Source organism: Oncorhynchus mykiss, chromosome 13, assembly GCF_057628025.1.
Source record: "Oncorhynchus mykiss isolate SJ-2025 chromosome 13, ASM5762802v1, whole genome shotgun sequence".
Classification (NCBI taxonomy): Eukaryota; Metazoa; Chordata; class Actinopteri; order Salmoniformes; family Salmonidae; genus Oncorhynchus; species Oncorhynchus mykiss.
Window position 1 is genome coordinate 72,027,990 of NC_143034.1, and position 8,381 is coordinate 72,036,370.

The 8,381-nt window shown below is 32.1% G+C and overlaps 1 protein-coding gene across 1 annotated transcript in view; it reads right to left on the reverse strand.

Moving 5' to 3' along the window:
• slc17a7a (solute carrier family 17 member 7a) overlaps positions 1 to 8,381 on the reverse strand; it is a 61,568-nt gene that overhangs the window by 8,883 nt on the left and 44,304 nt on the right. The gene's annotated exons all lie outside the window — the stretch shown is intronic.

Here is an 8,381-nt window from a genome sequence, read left to right on the forward strand (position 1 = left end):
ATAGAACGTTCTGCATTCCTTCTGTTTATATAACAATTAGAGAACGTTCTGCATTCCTTCTGTTTATATAACAATTATAGAACGTTCTGCATTCCTTCTGTTTTATATGACAATTATAGAATGTTCTGCATTCCTTCTGTTTATATAACAATTAGAGAACGTTCTGCATTCCTTCTGTTTTATATGACAATTATAGAACGTTCTGCATTCCTTCTGTTTTATATGACAATTATAGAATGTTCTGCATTCCTTCTGTTTATATAACAATTATAGAACGTTCTGCATTCCTTCTGTTTATATAACAATTATAGAACGTTCTGCATTCCTTCTGTTTATATAACAATTAGAGAACGTTCTGCATTCCTTCTGTTTATATAACAATTAGAGAACGTTCTGCATTCCTTCTGTTTATATAACAATTATAGAACGTTCTGCATTCCTTCTGTTTTATATGACAATTATAGAATGTTCTGCATTCCTTCTGTTTATATAACAATTAGAGAACGTTCTGCATTCCTTCTGTTTATATAACAATTAGAGAACGTTCTGCATTCCTTCTGTTTATATAACAATTATAGAATGTTCTGCATTCCTTCTGTTTATATAACAATTATAGAATGTTCTGCATTCCTTCTATTTATATAACAATTATAGAACGTTCTGCATTCCTTCTGTTTATATAACAATTAGAGAACGTTCTGCATTCCTTCTGTTTATATAACAATTAGAGAACGTTCTGCATTCCTTTTGTTTATATAACAATTAGAGAACGTTCTGCATTCCTTCTGTTTATATAACAATTAGAGAACGTTCTGCATTCCTTCTGTTTATATAACAATTAGAGAACGTTCTGCATTCCTTCTGTTTATATAACAATTAGAGAACGTTCTGCATTCCTTCTGTTTATATAACAATTAGAGAACGTTCTGCATTCCTTCTGTTTATATAACAATTATAGAACGTTCTGCATTCCTTCTGTTTTATATAACAATTATAGAACCTTCTGCATTCCTTCTGTTTTATATAACAATTATAGAACGTTCTGCATTCCTTCTGTTTATATAACAATTAGAGAATGTTCTGCATTCCTTCTGTTTATATAACAATTATAGAATGTTCTGCATTCCTTCTGTTTATATAACAATTATAGAACGTTCTGCATTCCTTCTGTTTATATAACAATTATAGAACGTTCTGCATTCCTTCTGTTTATATAACAATTAGAGAACGTTCTGCATTCCTTTTGTTTATATAACAATTAGAGAACGTTCTGCATTCCTTCTGTTTATATAACAATTAGAGAACGTTCTGCATTCCTTCTGTTTATATAACAATTAGAGAACGTTCTGCATTCCTTCTGTTTATATAACAATTATAGAACGTTCTGCATTCCTTCTGTTTTATATAACAATTATAGAACGTTCTGCATTCCTTCTGTTTTATATAACAATTATAGAACGTTCTGCATTCCTTTTGTTTATATAACAATTAGAGAACTTTCTGCATTCCTTCTGTTTATATAACAATTAGAGAACGTTCTGCATTCCTTCTGTTTATATAACAATTAGAGAACATTCTGCATTCCTTCTGTTTGTATAACAATTATAGAACGTTCTGCATTCCTTCTGTTTTATATAACAATTATAGAACGTTCTGCATTCCTTCTGTTTTATATAACAATTATAGAACGTTCTGCATTCCTTCTGTTTATATAACAATTAGAGAACGTTCTGCATTCCTTCTGTTTATATAACAATTATAGAACGTTCTGCATTCCTTCTGTTTTATATAACAATTAGAGAACGTTCTGCATTCCTTCTGTTTATATAACAATTAGAGAACGTTCTGCATTCCTTCTGTTTATATAACAATTAGAGAACGTTCTGCATTCCTTCTGTTTATATAACAATTATAGAACGTTCTGCATTCCTTCTGTTTTATATGACAATTATAGAATGTTCTGCATTCCTTCTGTTTATATAACAATTAGAGAACGTTCTGCATTCCTTCTGTTTATATAACAATTAGAGAACGTTCTGCATTCCTTCTGTTTATATAACAATTATAGAATGTTCTGCATTCCTTCTGTTTATATAACAATTATAGAATGTTCTGCATTCCTTCTGTTTATATAACAATTATAGAACGTTCTGCATTCCTTCTGTTTATATAACAATTATAGAACGTTCTGCATTCCTTCTGTTTATATAACAATTAGAGAACGTTCTGCATTCCTTCTGTTTATATAACAATTAGAGAACGTTCTGCATTCCTTCTGTTTATATAACAATTATAGAACGTTCTGCATTCCTTCTGTTTTATATGACAATTATAGAATGTTCTGCATTCCTTCTGTTTATATAACAATTAGAGAACGTTCTGCATTCCTTCTGTTTATATAACAATTAGAGAACGTTCTGCATTCCTTCTGTTTATATAACAATTATAGAATGTTCTGCATTCCTTCTGTTTATATAACAATTATAGAATGTTCTGCATTCCTTCTGTTTATATAACAATTATAGAACGTTCTGCATTCCTTCTGTTTATATAACAATTATAGAACGTTCTGCATTCCTTCTGTTTATATAACAATTAGAGAACGTTCTGCATTCCTTTTGTTTATATAACAATTAGAGAACGTTCTGCATTCCTTCTGTTTATATAACAATTAGAGAACGTTCTGCATTCCTTCTGTTTATATAACAATTAGAGAACGTTCTGCATTCCTTCTGTTTATATAACAATTAGAGAACGTTCTGCATTCCTTCTGTTTATATAACAATTAGAGAACGTTCTGCATTCCTTCTGTTTATATAACAATTATAGAACGTTCTGCATTCCTTCTGTTTTATATAACAATTATAGAACGTTCTGCATTCCTTCTGTTTTATATAACAATTATAGAACGTTCTGCATTCCTTCTGTTTATATAACAATTAGAGAATGTTCTGCATTCCTTCTGTTTATATAACAATTATAGAATGTTCTGCATTCCTTCTGTTTATATAACAATTATAGAACGTTCTGCATTCCTTCTGTTTATATAACAATTATAGAACGTTCTGCATTCCTTCTGTTTATATAACAATTAGAGAACGTTCTGCATTCCTTTTGTTTATATAACAATTAGAGAACGTTCTGCATTCCTTCTGTTTATATAACAATTATAGAACGTTCTTCATTCCTTCTGTTTTGTATAACAATTACAGAAGGTTCTGCATTCCTTCTGTTTTATATAACAATTAGAGAACGTTCTGCATTCCTTTTGTTTATATAACAATTAGAGAACGTTCTGCATTCCTTCTGTTTATATAACAATTAGAGAACGTTCTGCATTCCTTCTGTTTATATAACAATTAGAGAACGTTCTGCATTCCTTCTGTTTATATAACAATTATAGAACGTTCTGCATTCCTTCTGTTTTATATAACAATTATAGAACGTTCTGCATTCCTTCTGTTTTATATAACAATTATAGAACGTTCTGCATTCCTTCTGTTTATATAACAATTAGAGAACGTTCTGCATTCCTTCTGTTTATATAACAATTATAGAACGTTCTGCATTCCTTCTGTTTTATATAACAATTATAGAACGTTCTGCATTCCTTCTGTTTTATATAACAATTATAGAACGTTCTGCATTCCTTCTGTTTATATAACAATTAGAGAACGTTCTGCATTCCTTCTGTTTATATAACAATTATAGAACGTTCGGCATTCCTTCTGTTTTATATAACAATTATAGAATGTTCTGCATTCCTTCTGTTTATATAACAATTATAGAACGTTCTGCATTCCTTCTGTTTATATAACAATTAGAGAACGTTCTGCATTCCTTCTGTTTATATAACAATTAGAGAACGTTCTGCATTCCTTCTGTTTATATAACAATTAGAGAACGTTCTGCATTCCTTCTGTTTATATAACAATTATAGAACGTTCTTCATTCCTTCTGTTTTGTATAACAATTACAGAAGGTTCTGCATTCCTTCTGTTTTATATAACAATTAGAGAACGTTCTGCATTCCTTTTGTTTATATAACAATTAGAGAACGTTCTGCATTCCTTCTGTTTATATAACAATTAGAGAACGTTCTGCATTCCTTCTGTTTATATAACAATTAGAGAACGTTCTGCATTCCTTCTGTTTATATAACAATTATAGAACGTTCTGCATTCCTTCTGTTTTATATAACAATTATAGAACGTTCTGCATTCCTTCTGTTTTATATAACAATTATAGAACGTTCTGCATTCCTTCTGTTTATATAACAATTAGAGAACGTTCTGCATTCCTTCTGTTTATATAACAATTATAGAACGTTCTGCATTCCTTCTGTTTTATATAACAATTAGAGAACGTTCTGCATTCCTTCTGTTTATATAACAATTAGAGAACGTTCTGCATTCCTTCTGTTTATATAACAATTAGAGAACGTTCTGCATTCCTTCTGTTTATATAACAATTATAGAACGTTCTGCATTCCTTCTGTTTTATATGACAATTATAGAATGTTCTGCATTCCTTCTGTTTATATAACAATTAGAGAACGTTCTGCATTCCTTCTGTTTATATAACAATTAGAGAACGTTCTGCATTCCTTCTGTTTATATAACAATTAGAGAACATTCTGCATTCCTTCTGTTTGTATAACAATTATAGAACGTTCTGCATTCCTTCTGTTTTATATAACAATTATAGAACGTTCTGCATTCCTTCTGTTTTATATAACAATTATAGAACGTTCTGCATTCCTTCTGTTTATATAACAATTAAAGAACGTTCTGCATTCCTTCTGTTTATATAACAATTAGAGAACGTTCTGCATTCCTTCTGTTTATATAACAATTAGAGAACATTCTGCATTCCTTCTGTTTGTATAACAATTATAGAACGTTCTGCATTCCTTCTGTTTTATATAACAATTATAGAACGTTCTGCATTCCTTCTGTTTTATATAACAATTATAGAACGTTCTGCATTCCTTCTGTTTATATAACAATTAGAGAACGTTCTGCATTCCTTCTGTTTATATAACAATTATAGAACGTTCTGCATTCCTTCTGTTTTATATAACAATTAGAGAACGTTCTGCATTCCTTCTGTTTATATAACAATTAGAGAACGTTCTGCATTCCTTCTGTTTATATAACAATTAGAGAACGTTCTGCATTCCTTCTGTTTATATAACAATTATAGAAAGTTCTGCATTCCTTCTGTTTTATATGACAATTATAGAATGTTCTGCATTCCTTCTGTTTATATAACAATTAGAGAACGTTCTGCATTCCTTCTGTTTATATAACAATTAGAGAACGTTCTGCATTCCTTCTGTTTATATAACAATTATAGAATGTTCTGCATTCCTTCTGTTTATATAACAATTATAGAATGTTCTGCATTCCTTCTGTTTATATAACAATTATAGAACGTTCTGCATTCCTTCTGTTTATATAACAATTATAGAACGTTCTGCATTCCTTCTGTTTATATAACAATTAGAGAACGTTCTGCATTCCTTCTGTTTATATAACAATTAGAGAACGTTCTGCATTCCTTCTGTTTATATAACAATTATAGAACGTTCTGCATTCCTTCTGTTTTATATGACAATTATAGAATGTTCTGCATTCCTTCTGTTTATATAACAATTAGAGAACGTTCTGCATTCCTTCTGTTTATATAACAATTAGAGAACGTTCTGCATTCCTTCTGTTTATATAACAATTATAGAATGTTCTGCATTCCTTCTGTTTATATAACAATTATAGAATGTTCTGCATTCCTTCTGTTTATATAACAATTATAGAACGTTCTGCATTCCTTCTGTTTATATAACAATTATAGAACGTTCTGCATTCCTTCTGTTTATATAACAATTAGAGAACGTTCTGCATTCCTTTTGTTTATATAACAATTAGAGAACGTTCTGCATTCCTTCTGTTTATATAACAATTAGAGAACGTTCTGCATTCCTTCTGTTTATATAACAATTAGAGAACGTTCTGCATTCCTTCTGTTTATATAACAATTAGAGAACGTTCTGCATTCCTTCTGTTTATATAACAATTAGAGAACGTTCTGCATTCCTTCTGTTTATATAACAATTATAGAACGTTCTGCATTCCTTCTGTTTTATATAACAATTATAGAACGTTCTGCATTCCTTCTGTTTTATATAACAATTATAGAACGTTCTGCATTCCTTCTGTTTATATAACAATTAGAGAATGTTCTGCATTCCTTCTGTTTATATAACAATTATAGAATGTTCTGCATTCCTTCTGTTTATATAACAATTATAGAACGTTCTGCATTCCTTCTGTTTATATAACAATTATAGAACGTTCTGCATTCCTTCTGTTTATATAACAATTAGAGAACGTTCTGCATTCCTTTTGTTTATATAACAATTAGAGAACGTTCTGCATTCCTTCTGTTTATATAACAATTAGAGAACGTTCTGCATTCCTTCTGTTTATATAACAATTAGAGAACGTTCTGCATTCCTTCTGTTTATATAACAATTATAGAACGTTCTTCATTCCTTCTGTTTTGTATAACAATTACAGAAGGTTCTGCATTCCTTCTGTTTTATATAACAATTAGAGAACGTTCTGCATTCCTTTTGTTTATATAACAATTAGAGAACGTTCTGCATTCCTTCTGTTTATATAACAATTAGAGAACGTTCTGCATTCCTTCTGTTTATATAACAATTAGAGAACGTTCTGCATTCCTTCTGTTTATATAACAATTATAGAACGTTCTGCATTCCTTCTGTTTTATATAACAATTATAGAACGTTCTGCATTCCTTCTGTTTTATATAACAATTATAGAACGTTCTGCATTCCTTCTGTTTATATAACAATTAGAGAACGTTCTGCATTCCTTCTGTTTATATAACAATTATAGAACGTTCTGCATTCCTTCTGTTTTATATAACAATTAGAGAACGTTCTGCATTCCTTCTGTTTATATAACAATTAGAGAACGTTCTGCATTCCTTCTGTTTATATAACAATTAGAGAACGTTCTGCATTCCTTCTGTTTATATAACAATTATAGAACGTTCTGCATTCCTTCTGTTTTATATGACAATTATAGAATGTTCTGCATTCCTTCTGTTTATATAACAATTAGAGAACGTTCTGCATTCCTTCTGTTTATATAACAATTAGAGAACGTTCTGCATTCCTTCTGTTTATATAACAATTAGAGAACGTTCTGCATTCCTTCTGTTTATATAACAATTAGAGAACGTTCTGCATTCCTTTTTATTGGTTCGATGGTTTTGTTCTTCCCCTCTCTGACACAAAGGTTAGGTAGGTTGTGTTGGGACGTTGAGCTAACGTTGAGCTAACGTAGTTCTGGCACTGAGAGTTACCTATCTCCTGTTCTGTTCTGTGAGACTGCTCTCATTAGCAGAGGGGCCAGTGATGCGTACACAGCATGCTTGTGTTAGCGCAGTCCCAGCTGTAGAATCATCAGTTTGATCCCGGCTAGCACACCACTACCACTAGCTCACAGCAGCAGAACATGTCTGTGTGCTGCCACCGTCATACACTGTGCTCTCTCAGGCACTTTAATACTGCTGTTACACACATGATGCCCTCATGAACAAGCTGCCGCCACAGTCACACACTTTATTTTACACTCACAATCACACATCTTCGTCATCAGCTGTTTGGGCCTTCCCTCTCTCTCTCTCTCTCTCTCTCTCTCTTTCTCTCTCTCTCTCTCTCGCTCTCTCTCTCTCTCTCTGTCCCTCTCTCTCTCTCTGTCCCTCTCTCTCTCCATCCCTCCGTCCCTCTGTCCCTCTCTCTCTCTCTCTCTCTCTGTCCCTCTCTCTCTCTCTCTCTCTCTCTCTCTCTCTCTCTCTGTCCCTCTCTCTCTCTCTGTCCCTCTCTCTCTCTCTCTCTCTCTCTCGCTCTGTCCCTCTCTCTCTCTCTGTCCCTCACTCTCTCTGTCCCCCTCTCTCTCTCTCTCTCTCCTCCCTTATAACTACAGGATTTTCATTTGAGCCAGTTTGCTACAGCATGAAACTAATCCAACAGCAACAGGAAATGTGAATTATTATGTGGATTAGAATTCATGGACAGTTTTTGAAAGGTTGAATCTGAAATTACACTACAAGTTTGAAATGAAGTGTATTGCATAAAAGTTATCCTGCAACACGACCCACCCCTCTCTGCCTCAGTCTCTCCCTCCCCCTGCTCAGCTAAAAACCTCTCTATTTGTCCTCCCTCCCACTCCACTTTATCCATCCTCCTCTCTCTCTCCACCTACTTTCTCCCCTACTTTTCAATTCAATTCAAGGGCTTTATTGGCATGGGAGACATATGTTAACATTGCCAAAGAAAGTGAAGTAGA